The sequence below is a fragment of the Silene latifolia genome, chromosome Y, assembly GCF_048544455.1.
Source record: "Silene latifolia isolate original U9 population chromosome Y, ASM4854445v1, whole genome shotgun sequence".
In the NCBI taxonomy this organism is placed as follows: domain Eukaryota; kingdom Viridiplantae; phylum Streptophyta; class Magnoliopsida; order Caryophyllales; family Caryophyllaceae; genus Silene; species Silene latifolia.
This window is the reverse complement of record NC_133538.1, coordinates 359,079,955-359,096,280: the sequence shown is the minus strand read 5'-3', so window position 1 is coordinate 359,096,280 and position 16,326 is coordinate 359,079,955.

Below are 16,326 nucleotides of genomic sequence, written 5' to 3'. Positions count from 1 at the left end.
TCCCAAGGACTAATACCCAAGGTAATCTCTTAACAAAAATTAATATTATTATTACTAGAACAATATTAATTTAAATAAAATGACCCAACAATATTTATTTGGTTCTCTTAATTTCGGCTAAGAGAAGGAAAAGGAAGAAGAAGTTTTTATCTCTCTAAAAACTCTATTTTTGATTGTTGAATGATTGAATGAATACACTAACATTTCATCCAGTGTATAAGGTAAAAATTAAAGGAAAAGCCCATGGTTTTCTCCTTCTCAAAACCGGGTAGAGGGAGGGGGTCAAAGGGCCAATGCATGAGCAAGGTTGTTTTCACAAGAACAAGTAGGCTTGCATGGCTAGTTTTAGGCAAATATGATTATGTTTACCACTAATATAATTAACATAATAATTTCCTAAAACACCCCATTATTTCGGTCATATTGAGGTAAAATGGATTCCATTTTATCTTTGTCAATTTGTCAATTTGTCACATGTCACATGTCATGTAAAATTGTTATGTATTTTTAACATATTTAAAATCAACGCATTAATAAAATACGTCATATACAAAATCGACTTAGTAATTCATAATTACTTGTACCAAAATATTTTACCAATTATAAATCACAACATCTTGTATTTATAATAAATTATTCATTCAATTGCAATTGTTTCCTTAAACAATAATTTCGTCTAAGCAATAAAACAATTCGATCACTTAGACCGTATCTTATTTAATCAAATTATAATGAGATACGTAAATATTATTTCAAAAATCGTCCGTCAATTTTATTCAATTTAATTAACCCGTATTGTCATACGATCAATTAAATAATCAATTAAGAGTGTTACCCTTTAGGTATGACCTAAGGGGATCAACTGGTAACCACCGTCGCACGACAGTAATGTCAAACTCTAGTCAGCCAATCATTACCGATATGTGTGGACCAGTTAACAGTAAAATATTACTTCCTAATTGTATCCTTTAAAATGAGACTTAAACATGTAATCATGATCGACAGTTGTGATCGCATTATTGTCGGAGGACACATATTTTAACAATCTCCCACTTGTCCTCGACAAGTGTGCGTCACCAATTCTCTTGTCCTATTACTATATCCCACTCAATGCAAGATGTCTTTCAGGTCGTACTTACAAGTGATCATATCGAGAGTGGTTTCCTCGATCTGGAGAATAACTGATTGACCGGATTTATCTACCATAGATATCTGCCGAGCGTGGCCACGCATTTCCAGTTCATTACTCCTCGAGTGGCCCTGAGATATTGTTATAACCCTGACTAGGGGTGGACAATTCCTATCGCACTCATTCCCTTCGACTAGCCACAGCCATCATAACCCAAAATATGCCCATTTGACCCCATTTACGAAGGTCGTAGTAACAGAAATCAAAGTTAATCTGAAACTGTGCCATCTTAGGCGAATAGTCTTTAGTCAAAAGAATCGACTCATTAGAATACTATAGTAGCTCTCGCCACGACCAGGCTATATAAATTTGCCAGAACTCTATAAGCGGTCATAAGGCCCGACAAAGTGTTCCTAACAGTCTGCCTATATGATCGACTAGTCATTCTCATATGACTCCATGACACTTGAACTTGTCATCAATCGCATCACATTCTAGTCACTTCTAGGCGTCACCTCATGTAAGTAACTATGGGCGAATATAATGCTAATCCGCGTTCACTTTAACGGGGTTCAATTATCTCCACAACCCGTTTGGATGTAACAATGTATAAAGAAAAGATAAAAGACAAATGTGATTATGAACATGAACAAAAACAACACTTTTATTTCATTTCAAAATCTAACAAAAACTTGGTACACGTTTAAGTCCCATGGACGCAACATGTCCATCATGCTTGGCCTGCGATAAAGGCTTGGTGAGCGGATCGGCTATGTTGTCATCCGTCCCAACCTTACAAATCGCAATTTCCTTTCTTTCAATGAAATCTCTAATTACATGATATTTTCTAAGTACATGTCTAGATCTATTACTAGACTTAGGCTCTTTAGCTTGGAAGATCGTCCCACTATTATCACAATAGAGAGTGATGGGATCATTGGCGGTAGGTACTACTCTTAGACTTTCCGTGAATTGCCTGATCCACACAGCTTCCTTGGCAGCTTCTGATGCTGCAATGTACTCAACGTCCGTTGTTGAATCCGTAGTTACAGCTTCCTTGAAGCTTCTCCAGCTAACGGCACCACCATTGAGCATGAAAACGAAACCTGCTTGTGATTTCATGTCATCTCTATCCGTTTGGAAACTTGAATCCGTGTAGCCATTAACACGGATCTCGGTGTCTCCTCCAAACACTAAGATAGAATCCTTAGTTCTTCTCAAGTACTTAAGGATGTTCTTGACGGCTATCCAGTGACTCTCACCTGGATTTCCTTGATATCTACTCGTCATGCTCAAGGTATACGAGACATCAGGACGTGTGCATATCATGGCGTACATGATTGATCCAACAACGGAAGCATAAGGGATAAACTTCATGTGTTCAACATCATGGGGTTCGGAGGGAGATTGAGACTTGCTCAATATAGTCCCAGTTACCATAGGTACCAAACCCCTTTTTTATTTGTCCATGCTGAACCATCGAAGAATCCTATCAACATAAGACTCTTGACTTAGTGCCAATATCCTCTTAGATCTATCTCTATGGATCCGGATACCTAATATGCGTTGTGCTTCTCCTAAATCCTTCATTTGGAAGTGGTTACCTAACCACTTCTTAACAGAAGACAACATTGGAATTTCATTTCCAATGAGTAGTATGTCATCAACATACAAGATTTGGAACACAACATTGCTCCCACTGAATTTCATGTATAAACATGGTTCCTCAACACTTCGAGTGAAACCATTCTCTTTTATCACATGATCAAATCGATGATTCCAACTTCTAGATGCTTGCTTAAGACCATAAATGGATCTCTTAAGCTTGCACACTTTATTAGGATTTTTAGAATCAACAAAACCTTCGGGTTGTATCATGTACACCTCCTCTTCTAAATGCCCATTTAAAAAAGCGGTTTTGACATCCATTTGCCATATTTCATAATCATGAAATGCGACAATCGCTAACAATATCCATATGGATCTTAGCATGGCTACGGGAGCGAAGGTCTCATCATAATGGAGACCTTGGACTTGGGTAAATTCTTTTGCCACTAACCTAGCTTTGTAGACATCATCATGTCCTTCTATGCCATTCTTGACTTTGAAAATCCATTTGCATTGAAGAGGTTTCTTGCCCCTTTAGGCAAATCTACCAAGTTTCAAACTTGATTTTCATGCATAGAATCCATTTCGGACTTCATGGCTTCAAGCCATAAGGAGGAATTGGGACTAGAGATTGCGACCTTGTAGGTGGCGGGCTCGTCACTTTCCAAAAGCAACACATCGAGTGTTCCATCTTCATCGATAAGTCCCACATATCGATCGGGATGGCGAATAACTCGGCCCATTCATCTAAGAGGAGGAGGGACAACCGCGCTAGACGACGAAGGAACATCTTCTTGCGTCTCTACCTCGGTTTGTGGCTCTTGAACTTCATCAAGTGCAAAATTTCTCCCACTCTGTCCCCTAGAAATAAAATCACTTTCTAGGAAGACAGCATCTCGAGACACAAACACTTTGTTTTCTTGAGGCTTATAGAAGTAATAGCCTCGTGAGGCCATGGGATAACCTACAAAAATGTATTTTTCGGATCGTGGTGCCAACTTATTGTCATTTTTAATTTTGACATAAGCATCACAACCCCAAATTTTCATATGGGATAGAACTGGAACCTTTCCTCTCCATATCTCTTATGGAGTCTTTTTAGTTGCTTTGGTTGGACTTACGTTCAAAGATTTTATTGCGGTTTGAATTGCAAATCCCCAAAACGAGTTTGGTAACTCGGTTTGACTCATCATGGATCGAACCATATCAAGTAGGGTACGATTTCTCCTTTCGGCAACACCATTGATTTGTGGTGTTCCGGGTGGAGTAAGTTGTGATATAATACCACAACCTTTCAAGTGTGAATCGAATTCAAGGCTAAGATATTCTCCACCACGATCGGATCATAGTGGCTTAATTCTTTTGTTCAATTGGTTCTCTATTTCGTTTTGAAATTCCTTGAATTTCTCAAACGCTTCACTTTTATGCTTCATCAAGTAGATATACCCATATCTACTCAAGTCATCGGTGAAGGTTATGAAGTAGTCATAATTTCCGCGAGCGGTGATACTCATTGGTCCACACACATCGGTATGTATGAGTCCCAATAGTTCACTTGCTCGCGTCCCTTTACCACTAAAAGGATTTCGAGTCATTTTGCCAAGAAGGCAATATTCGCATGTTCCATATGATTGAAAATCAAATGGTGTAATCACATTAGTCGAAATTAATCTTTTGATGCGATTCTCGTTTATGTGACCTAATCGACAATGCCAAATGAACGATTCATTTGGGTCACTTGATTTGAGTTTCTTTGATTGAATGTTATAGATATCATTAGTCGGATTCAAGGTTTCTAAAATGTAAATGCCATTAATGGATGAAGCTTGGCCTATAACCAAGTCGTTCCTAGAAATAGTACAACGATTGTTCTTAATGACAGAACAAAAACCGTCCATGTCTAACATAGCAATAGAAATAATGTTTTTAGTGAGTTTAGGCACATAAAAACAATTATGTAAATACAACTCAAATCCATTAGGCAAAGCTAATACATAAGTTCCTTTGGATTCGGCCGCTACTCGAGCTCCATTTCCAAGGCGTAGATCCACATCTCCTTTGCTAAGCCTCTTCACGTCTCTTAAACCCTGTAAATGATTACAAAGGTGAGAACCACAACTGGTATCCAGTACCCATATCCTAGTGGAAGTATAATTTATATCAATAACATAAATTTCCTTAGGAATTTTACCTTTTGGAACGATGATTCCTTCCCTTATATTTCGCAAATATACGGGACAATTTCTAAGCCAATGTACCATGCCATAGCAATAATGGCACTCTTCATCAACTTGCTTGAAGTTTTTCACTTTCTTTCCCTTCTTCTTGAACTTTTTGCCCTTTGAAGCAAGAACTTGATTGCTTGAGCTCCCACTAGTTTTGGCATCTTTATCTTCCAGAGACAAAGATCCTATAGATTTTATGAGGCGGAAGGACCGGCTCACACGAGATCTAGTAGTAGTAGTAGGTGGTCTAGAAGAAGTGATGAAGTTAAGGTTTCCATCCGATCCTATCCCAAAAAGAAGTTCTCTAGTAGTGTCGAAATCATTGTTGAAGCAAACGTCGTCAAAAACATTGTGGCAAGACTCAATAGTTATCGGTGCGGTAGCGTTTGATGGATTCATTGTAATGAACTACAAGTATGGAGGAAAAGGAAATATTAACATTTGTCTTTTTAAATCATACTTGTAAATAATTTTAACAAGATATGGACATTTATATAGTGACATCTACCCAACTATTATAAATGATTCCAAGACCCAAATTCATATTAACTTAGGGCACGGTGTGCCGAAATACCCTCTATTAACATAACTCGGTGGATTAACCTTTTAATCGATTCTACTTTTAGAACTCTTGGTCGATAAAATTACATTAATATTTATCTCTAGCCCGAAACACATCCGGAAATCGTCGTGAATACTTTCGTTGAGTTCAACCCAAATTTCGAATAAATGTGTCCATGCTCCAAACTCATATCAACTTAGGGCACGGTGTGCCGAAATACCCCTCATTAATATAAATTCGGTGGATAGACATTTATCACCCACTTCCCCTACGTAACAAGGTTTGTACCCCGGTGTGGCCGAGTGCACTCCTTCACGAAATAGGTTTTCATGGTTTCTACTTTTTGGTAAGGCTATGTCTCAATTGATTATTTTTAGCGAGAGGTCATGTCAATTTATTATCTATCACGTTTTAAGTGAACTAAAGCGGTGAACTACGATAATTATAATTGACACGGTCGATAACTCGATTAAAAGATAATGCATGTTTTAGTTATGGCGATTTAGCGATGCATGCAACATATAAGTAAAATGCAAAGCATAAATTAAATCCTAGTATGGCCTTCCTAAAATAGAAAATCTAATTAACTATTACATATTCGGAAACCAACTCCATTGGTCCCTTGAACTTCGGTTTTGGCACGCATCTCGAGGTAACATCGTCTTTATGTATCGCCTTCTTGAGTGACACCGTCTTCAAGGAACTCCGGAATAAATAAATTACATAACAAATTACATAATTTCCTATTATACATTTGTAATTAAAATAAAAATAAATCTATTAGATTACAAAAAGGTGATACGAGATCACAATAAATTACAACCGAATCGATATTCCCATTCATTTCGGGCAATACCAATTAAAAACTAAGGCCATACTAAGTAAAAAAAAACATAATTCAAAATTACATAAAATAAAATTATGACACTCATAAATAAAATGCAGCATTATAATATGTATGAACATGCCCAATTTTATGCTAAATCGCCTTTAAGGAGCCAATATCGTATATTAAACAGTTTTTACGGATTTGCGTGATTCAACCTTTTAAAATCACAATAAATTACATAAAATCATATTTATGCACAATTTAATTACCCTAACCAACTTAGGACTCAAAATTAGTCTCCACTAACTATTTGACTATAATTAACTTATATTTCTTAAAATTGTTCATTAATGGACTCAAAATTACAATAAAATGCTATAAACTTCAAATAAATCATAAAAATTTCAAATAAATTCAAAATTCAAAATTTAAACTCATGAACATACTGGAAAAATACCATGACACTCATAATGTTCAAAAACTTAGGTAAACTTTCAAAAAATTATCGGAAAAACTATGTTGCGGTTTATGGGATTTATCAATTATAATCATAAAAACATGAGAAAAATTATATTCATCAACTTTTCAATTTTAGATCTGAAAAATATAATAAAATGCAACATGTGACGTTTTTTCTTAGTCATGAAGTATGTTTTAGCAATTATTCACTAATTAACTCACTATTTATGCTATTTTTCATCAAAAATTCATAAATCATGCATGAAGACTTCATTATAGCCTATTATTTTACACACATCTTTTAAAATTGTATGTGACAACATATTAAATTTATATGACCAGATTCAAAATTTATCTCATATTAACCTATTTTTCATTTAAATACGATTTATATCATGAAAAATCCATATTTCGAGCATAAGAACTCCAAAAATTATGAACATTTACAGGTCATCTAAAAATAATACATGTGATAGCATATCCAAAAACCACTGTAAAATTAGAAGTTTAGCTAATTTTAGTCCGAAAATGACATTTTTTTATCATAAAATCACATTTTTAATGCCATTATTTTATAAGATGAACAATAAAAATCCATAAACTAACCCAAAAATCCTAAATACATTTTAGGACCAGAAACTTTAACATGCATAAATTATTTCGTGATATATCATAATAACACAAATTTATGAGTTTTATATGTTAATCGTATAACTCGGAAAAACTATTACCGATTTGCATGCAAACAACCAAAGGCTCTTGATACCGCTTGTTAGAAATCTATATCTCATTACTTGACATATTTATATATGTTATGATTTAATTTAGTCATAAAATTAAACATTGATCTTATGGATGCAAACAATAATGAAAATAAGGAAGAAATCGTCAACCCTTACATTGATATTTCGGATTATTGGGCACAAGTAAGATCTCCTTCTTACCTGTTCTTGAGCACTCCTAAAATGGAAGAACAAGGATTCAAGTGTAGAATCCCTCCCAAGGATTAATACCCAAGGTAATCTCTAAACAAAAATTAATATTATTATTACTAGAACAATATTAATTTAAATAAAATGACCCAAAAATATTTATTTGGTTCTCTTAATTTCGGCTAAGAGAAGGAAAAGGAAGAAAAAGTTTTTATCTCTCTAAAAACTCTATTTTTGATTGTTGAATGAATGAATGAATACATTAACATTTCATCCAGTGTATAAGGTAAAAATTAGAGGAAAAACCCATGGTTTTCTCCTTCTCAAAACCGGGTAGTGGGAGGGGGTCAAAGGGCCAATGCATGAGCAAGGTTGTCTTCACAAGAACAAGTAGGCTTGCATGGTTAGTTTTAGGCAAATATGATTATGTTTACCACTAATATAATTAACATAATAATTTCCTAAAACACCCCATTATTTCGGTCATATTGAGATAAAATGGATTCCATTTTATCTTTGTCAATTTGTCACATGTCACATGTTATGTAAAATTGTTATGTATTTTTAACATATTAAAAATCAACGCATTAATAAAATATGTCATATACAAAATCGACTTAGTAATTCATAATTACTTGTACCAAAATATTTTACCAATTATAAATCACAACATCTTGTATTTATAATAAATTATTCATTCAATTGCAATTGTTTCCTTAAACAATAATTTCGTCTAAGCAATAAAACAATTCGATCACTTAGAACCGTATCTTATTTAATCAAATTATAATGAGATACGTAAATATTACTTCCAAAATCGTCCGTAAATTTTAAGCAATTTAATTAACCCGTATCGTCATACGATCAATTAAATAATCAATTAAGAGTGTTACCCTTTAGGTATGACCTAAGGGGATCAACTGGTCACCACCGTCGCACGACAGTAATGTCAAACTCTAGTCAGCCAATCATTACCGATATGTGTGGACCAGTTGACAGTAAAATATTACTTCCCAATTGTATCCTTTAAAATAAGACTTAAACATGTGATCATCATGATCGACAGTTGTGATCGCATTATTGTCGGAGGACACATATTCCAACAGCTAATTCAGGGACTAAATATGCTCAATTATTGGTCACATCAAATATCGCCAAACCGAAGCTTTGCTCGTCCCGAGTAAAGAGGTGACAAAACTAGGACCCTTATTTAAACTAACCTACTAATATAACCGATATGAGACAATTAGCGGGTCTCACTCCGCCCCTTCAACTCACAACAAGACAACCATGAGGTAGGATGCCTTCTTGCAAGGCAAGGTGGGGCTTGCCAAAATGGCGACACATCATCCAAGAATTAAAGCACACGGAATCAAGTAATGCATGCATCTACAAAAGTTTAGCCACTTTCCTCATCCAAGTGGTGGAAATTATCTAAAGGGGAAGCAATTCAAGGGTACACACTCCTTCATAGATATGGTTTGTTCAAACTACTAAGCCTAGAAGGATACCAATAAATCACCTCGAAGCTGTGTCAATCTAGGGTACCTTTGTCCTCAATCGTTAAATGTTTTCGTCAAGAGTAGACTCCCTATAGTGTTAGAAACACTGGAGGATCGGGAATTCGCCTTCTTGCCTAGACAAGAAGAAGGGTCGTCCCCTCTCTACCATGCACAAAAGTGGATACGATGGAAAAGGGATCAATAGTATTTGAGTTTCATTTTTGGAGTTTGCTTTTGTTGTTGTTTTTCCCGCCAATTTCTTGTGGCATATGACATTTTGAGAACATTTCTTTGCCATTTCTTTGATGTTTGGCATTTCAACACTTGACAACTTCAACTTTTTCTTGCATTTCTTTTTGAACATTTTCAAAGTCACCCCATTTGTAGTGAAGGTGCTTTTTTTTAAGCATAGAAGTTTTCATTTTTGTCACTCCTCTTTTCTTTTGATGCAATTTGTGCAATCTTTTTTTTTCACTTTTCATTTCATTCTTGAACTTAAATTTGAACAGTTTTTGTGCCCATTCCCTTTGATGACAAAAATGTGGTAGAACATGGATGATGGTTGCATGGTTTCAAGGGTCACCTTGGAATAAATGGTAGCCAAGGAGTTATCACACCACAAGGTACTCTTGACTAGGCCTTAATCCATGGGTCAAAGGATACTAGCATGACACATCCTAGGATGTTTTACAAGTATTCCAACAAGCAAAGTCTTAAGAAGAAAAAGCATCTACAAGGGCCTATATACACTTGTCAAGTTTCCCAAATAGACGGTTTCACAAAATTTTTCCTAAATGCAACTACATGCCATGATGCAACTATCATTTATACAACCTAATGCATATGCTTCTATCAACTAGTATGCCATATAATCTAGATGCAATCCTAAATTCACATTGTTTTAACCGCATCAATCAAAATAAAGCCACATAGTCATTAACATAAAGAGGAGAAAGGAGATTGGAAAGATCATACCATGCGGTCTTTAATATCCTCATGTCTCAGATGTGGTGTAGTCAATCAATGTGAACAAGGATGAACAAACACAATATATACAAGATACGCTACAAAGAAAATGAACTTGTTTTTGGATTTTTAAATTTTTAAATTTTTTTTTTGTATTTTGTTTTAATGAAATGAAAGGACATATTTTTGTATTTTTTAAATTTTTTTAGTTTTTATCATTTTATAAAAAAAAAGGTCAAGTTAGAATTTCCCATTCCCGCACTAGTATGGGCATTGTCCTCAATGGCCAATAAGATAGGAAATTAAGCGATTTGCATGAATATGCATGATTTCTAAACTAAACGCAAACTGTACTAAACTACACAACATGATGCATGCGTTTTTGTTATGGTGGAGAGCATAATTTAGATTAGCTTCCAATGCATATGCATAAACTTCCCCAAACCAAAATAGACACTATTTCTAATGTCAAAACTTTTGGAGGAGTTCATGCACATAAAATGCAATGCATGAAACTAAAATTTGTCATTTTGGATTTTGAAAGTTGGGAACAATAAAATGAAAACCTCAATGAAGCCAAGGTGTTAGTCCTCTAATGTTGCTAGGACTCCATAAATTTATCAAGATAAAATAAAAACAAGAGAAGTAGACAAACCATAAAGGAGGTGTAAGAATGTAGGAGCCTCCAAAAGTTTGCTAGTCCTCACCCATCGTGTCATCATCATCATCTTCCTCACTTGAGCCATCATCAACCTCCATGGATGTGGAGTCATGTCCACTCTCAGTTTCACTCTCTTGTTCTTCCTCACTTTCCTCTTCTTCTTGAACTTCTTCATCTTCACCTTCTCGGTTACCACTCTCATCAACAACCATCTCCTCTCTACCCAGTCTACCACCACTATAAGTGCTAGGAAAGAATACCTCCTTATCCGCCCAACTAGGCAAGGGACAAGATGGGTCGATAAGCCCTTGCCTAGCAAGATGTAGGAGGGGCGGATATTGGGACTTGTAAGCATCAACTCTATCATTGTAAGCTTGTTTATGCATTTCCTTCATTAGTAGAGTAAAGTAATCATTTCCCGCCTTGGCATTTTCGGGGTTGAACTCGTGGTATTCAAATGGATAAGGTAGGGTGATAATGGAGGAGGAGGGCTTGACAACTTCTTCCCCTTGGTGTTGAATGATGTATTTGGTCTTTTCGGAGAGTGGGAGAAGATAATTCGGTCTATGAACATTCAAGCGGCAAATCTTGCTAGGCAATGCGAAGGATTTAGCTTCATTCGTCAACCACCAAATTTGTTATCAAGAGTAACATTCTTAACCCATTTGAACTTTAGAATCATGGTGGGCAAATCGATAAGATGGCCTCATTTCACCGGTGTATAAGTGTTATTCTTGTTGAAATCCCGGTTAAAGTGCTTAGCCAAATAGGTAACTAATCCTTCATTGGTAATAAAGACCGTGCCTTCTTTGCCACAATCAACATTAAGCCATCGATCAATCAAAAGTCGTAAAGCATTGTATGGCTTGGTAAACTCTCTCCCAATGTTTAAAGCCGACTCAAGAAGAATAAAATCAAGTCTGGTAAGATGATTTGTGCCTTTCCTAGCTATCAAAGTATTCCCAATGACCTTATGCCATACTCTAATGCCCGGATGATGGATTAAGAGAGCACGACAATCATGATAAGATACGAATTTTTTTCCGGAAATGGCCATCCAAAGAGGAGCAGGGTCATACTTGGTAGGATTCTTTGTAAAAGACGTATTATCACTAAGGCCAAATATATTACCCATTTCGTCATAAGATAAGCATTTATCAACATTTTCTAGACGAAACTCAATAATGGTTCGGGTCTCCACCTTTGTTACTTTCAAAGAGCTCAAAAACTCTAAGGTGAGGGAGGAGTATGTCAATTCTTGCATTGCAAACAATTTACTCAACCCCATACACTCGAAAAAGGTCTTAGTTTGCTCAAGAACACCCAATTTTGACAATGCATTCCTCACAAATGAACTTAGTAGGCATGATGGTTTTCTTAGCAAAGAGAATAAATTTTTTCCTATAGGAGTCGGAAGTGAAAATTACCTCCGGATAATCGGCTAATTGTTCAATGACCGGAGTGGTAGAAGTAGTAGCTTCCATAGGAGGACCTTGTTCTTGAATCTCCAACCTTGCATTATGAACTACCAATGCCTTTGATGCTTGTTTGTCTTGAAGAGCTTGTTGCCTCTTAGAAAGTGTCTTCTTTTGGGGTGCCTTGCTTCCACCTTTTGTTCTTGCCATACTCCTTTGCTTAGTAACACCAATGAAAGCTTGAAATCTTCAATTTCTAGTAATGCCCAAATCGATTTAGGATAGATGAAGGTTGCCTTGTATCCTAAAAATCGACTAAAAACTTGAAGATTTTGGTGTTTGAATCACTTGTTGTTGCTAAAGGAGTGATTAATTTTTGTTTTGAGGAAGTTTGGATTTGATGTGGTTGATTTTGGTTGAAAAAATTGGTTTTTGTTGATGGAGAGGATGAGGGTTTTGGGGTTTTGGGTAGTGTTTGTGTTTTGAAATAATGAAAATGAATGGGAAAGGAGGGTTTAAAAGACACGTTGGTTTTTCAAATGCAGAGGGAGACGAGCGGCTTCGGTATCGGGACGCTCAGATTCTTCAATTTATGGGTTCAAAAAAAGACGCATGGGACGAGCGGATTCCTGAGCTCAGATGAGCGTCTTTGGCTTAGGACGCTCGGATTCCTCTCTAGTGAAAAATCCCAAATTTTTAGCAGTAAAAGACGAGCGTCTTTTCTCTTGGACGGCCATCCTGACTGAGACGAGCGGATTCCTTGCTGGGACGCTCGGATTCGCAGTCAGACCCAAAAATATTTTCTGCAGCTTCATAAGACGAGCGTCTTATGCCTTGGACGCTCAGGTTCTTGCAAGACGAGCGGATTATCCGCTGGGCCGCTCGGATTCTTCCTCGACCACACGGATTCAGGTCCATCCGTGGGTGCTTCGTTACCCGTGTCATTTCATTATTTAATTCTTGTGTTCTTCATTATAGGGGCATTACAAAGGCATGAATAGCCTAGGAAATTGTTATCCCCACACTAAGGAAAGCACTACACATTAATAAACTAATAAGTCCCTCCCTCACTTCCCTCAAAATGATGAAAATCTTGATCAAGGCATAAAAATGTAAATCCAAAAATGACAAAAATGCAATACAATAATTGAAATGCAAGTTAGGGAGTTAGAATATTTACAAATGGTGGTTTAGGGAGGACTCCACCAAACTCTCATCCAATAATGAGATGTCAAGGGGGCATGTTCAAGTTGTTGTTGATGTTACTCAACACCTTAAAGAAGTAATCGAAAGCTTGTTCATTGTCATGATAAAGGTCCTCAATAAACCTTTGCACTTGTTGTTCTCCATGATGGTCTTTGGTCATAGCATTACCAATATAGGGATTGAATATCCCTTCAAACTCATCATCCCAAAGACCGCATACTTCGTCTACTTGATCACTAAAAATGTCTTGAGTTAATGAAGACAACTCTCCTTGTTTCTTGTCTTGGCCAATAAGGCCTTCTTCTCCACTTGTCATGGGTGAGCTTTTTATGCTCTCAATATTGCAATTTCATTGATATTTTGATGGAGCATCATCCACTTTCTTCTTCCATTGAAATTCCAAGTTCTTCCTATCATCTTTCCGGCTATAGTGATCAACCATAAAACATGGCTCATGCAATCGGGGAGCTCTCATAGTCTTGTCAAGATTTAAAGTGATGGTTTCATCTCCCACTTCAAGGGTGAGTTCTCCATGATTTACATCGATCACCGCTCCCGCGGCGTGTAAGAAAGGTCTTCCTAAAATAATAGGAATGTTGGAGTCTTCTTCCATGTCAACAATAACGAAATCCACCGGGATGAAGAATTTTCCAATTCTTACGGGAACATCTTCCCATACCCCTAAAGGTGTCTTTGTTGATCTATCTGCCATTTGAAGAGTGATGTTGGTGCATTTCAGTTCTCCCATTCCTAGCCTCTTTCTTACCAAATATGGCATGACACTAACGCTTGCCCCAAGGTCACACAGAGCTTTGTTGATCGTGGTGTCACCAATAGTGCATGGAATGGAGAAACATCCCGGATCATTGAGCTTTGGAGGTGAACTTCCTTGAAAGATAGCACTACTTACTTTAGTAAAATCAATAGTCTCAAGCTTCCGGATTGATTTCTTTTTTGTAAGGATATCTTTCATATACTTTGCATAGGCCGGAACGTGATTGATCAATTCCGTAAATGGAATTGAGACTTCTAAATTCTTCACAATCTCCATGAATTTTCCAAGTTGGTCATCAAACTTAGGCTTAGCTTGACGACTCGAGAATGGAAGTCTATTCACAATAGGCTTCTTTTCTTTGGCCTTCTCTTCATCCTTCTTTGAAACTTCTTGAATGGTGGGTTCTTCTTCTTTAGAGTTTTCAACAACTCTTTCCTCTTCACTAGGCATCCCCCCAAATTGGCTTATTTCTACTAATTGGATAAATGCGGATTTGCAATAAAATTACCGATCAAGTGTTGTGCGTGGTGTGGGAGTACCATTGGGTAGGTTGTCCTCGGTTGGTACGGAATGTGATGAAAATTTAGGCATTTTGGGTTGATTTTGTGGTGGGTTTTGTGTTGGTTTCTCCTCTCCTTCTCTTGCTAAAGGGTTTATGAACTCAATATTGTTTGGTTGAATATCCACAATATCACCAATACATCTCAAAGTATCCCTAGCAAGTCTTTTATTAGTTGTCAAAGTTCTTTCAATTTCGTGATCAATGGGTAACAAGTTACCTTGTGATCTTCTAGACATGCAAAATATCAAACAACTTGAAAACAATTAGAACAAACTTTGAGGAGTTTTACTTCCCCAAGGCAAAGAAAGACACAACTAAGAACAATCAAAGAAAATCAAATCAAGTTAACACCGTCCCCGGCAATGGTGCCATTTTTGGTCGGACTGTCGTTTCCGGTTACTTGTCGTTCGGAGCACCTAGACCAAAACAATATTTATAGCTTCACAAACTACTCTACTATTAGTAAAGGGGTAAGTAAAGGTCAGATCCCAAGGGATGGGTATTAATGTAGGATTTTCGATTGCAAGTAGTGGTGTCTAAGGGTGTCACAATTTGGGTTGAGATAAGAAGATCACTAAACTAAATAACAATGTAAATAAACAAGCAAGATGATTAAAATGAGATGTAAACAATTGATTAAAAGCACTAGGGTGTCATGGGTTCATAAGGGATTCATGGGAATTGATCAACATATTCTCAAATTATAAGCAAGCAATTATTCTCGTGATAGGATCGAGTTGGTTTTTATCTTACAATCCTAGGAAGGTTTGGGTCCCGGAGCCGAATCGATTAGATTTTAAAACACCTACAAGTCGACTTAATCCTCCCTACTCAACTATATGCATGGTCTAATGAGACTCGAGTTGGTTTATGTCTTACAAGTCTCATTGAAAAGGTACGTGATGGGTAAAAAATGCAAGGATTTATAGACTCGCATTTCATCAAACATATGATGTGCATAAGTTGAGATCAAAACAAGCAAGCAAATAAATTATGTGAACATATTAGATTAAGCATGAATAATCCCCCATGTTGGTTTCCCCTAATTCCCCATTAACCCTAGCTAAGGAAACTACTCACTCATTATCAAGTTTAACATGCTAACAAGGTTGTCAAACATATTAACAAAGCAAAACATGATGAATGAATGGAAAATGATTAACAATAATTAAAACAAGGGTTAAGAGAATTATACCTAATGATGATTCCAAAATAATAAGGAAAGAATAATAGTACTTGATGATTGATGGAAGGTTGTCAATTTCCCAATAATACCCAAATAATCTTCAATTACCCAAAATAAATGATGAACAATAGAGAAATTAAGGAAATGAGATTTGTATTAATGCTTAATTAAAACTTGATTACAAGATTAAAATGAGATTAAGAAGAACATAAATAATATTATGGATTGATGATAATCTAATTAGCACAATGGGGTATTTATAGTGAGGATTAGGTACATAAATTAGGGTTACTAAGGGCTTAAATGACG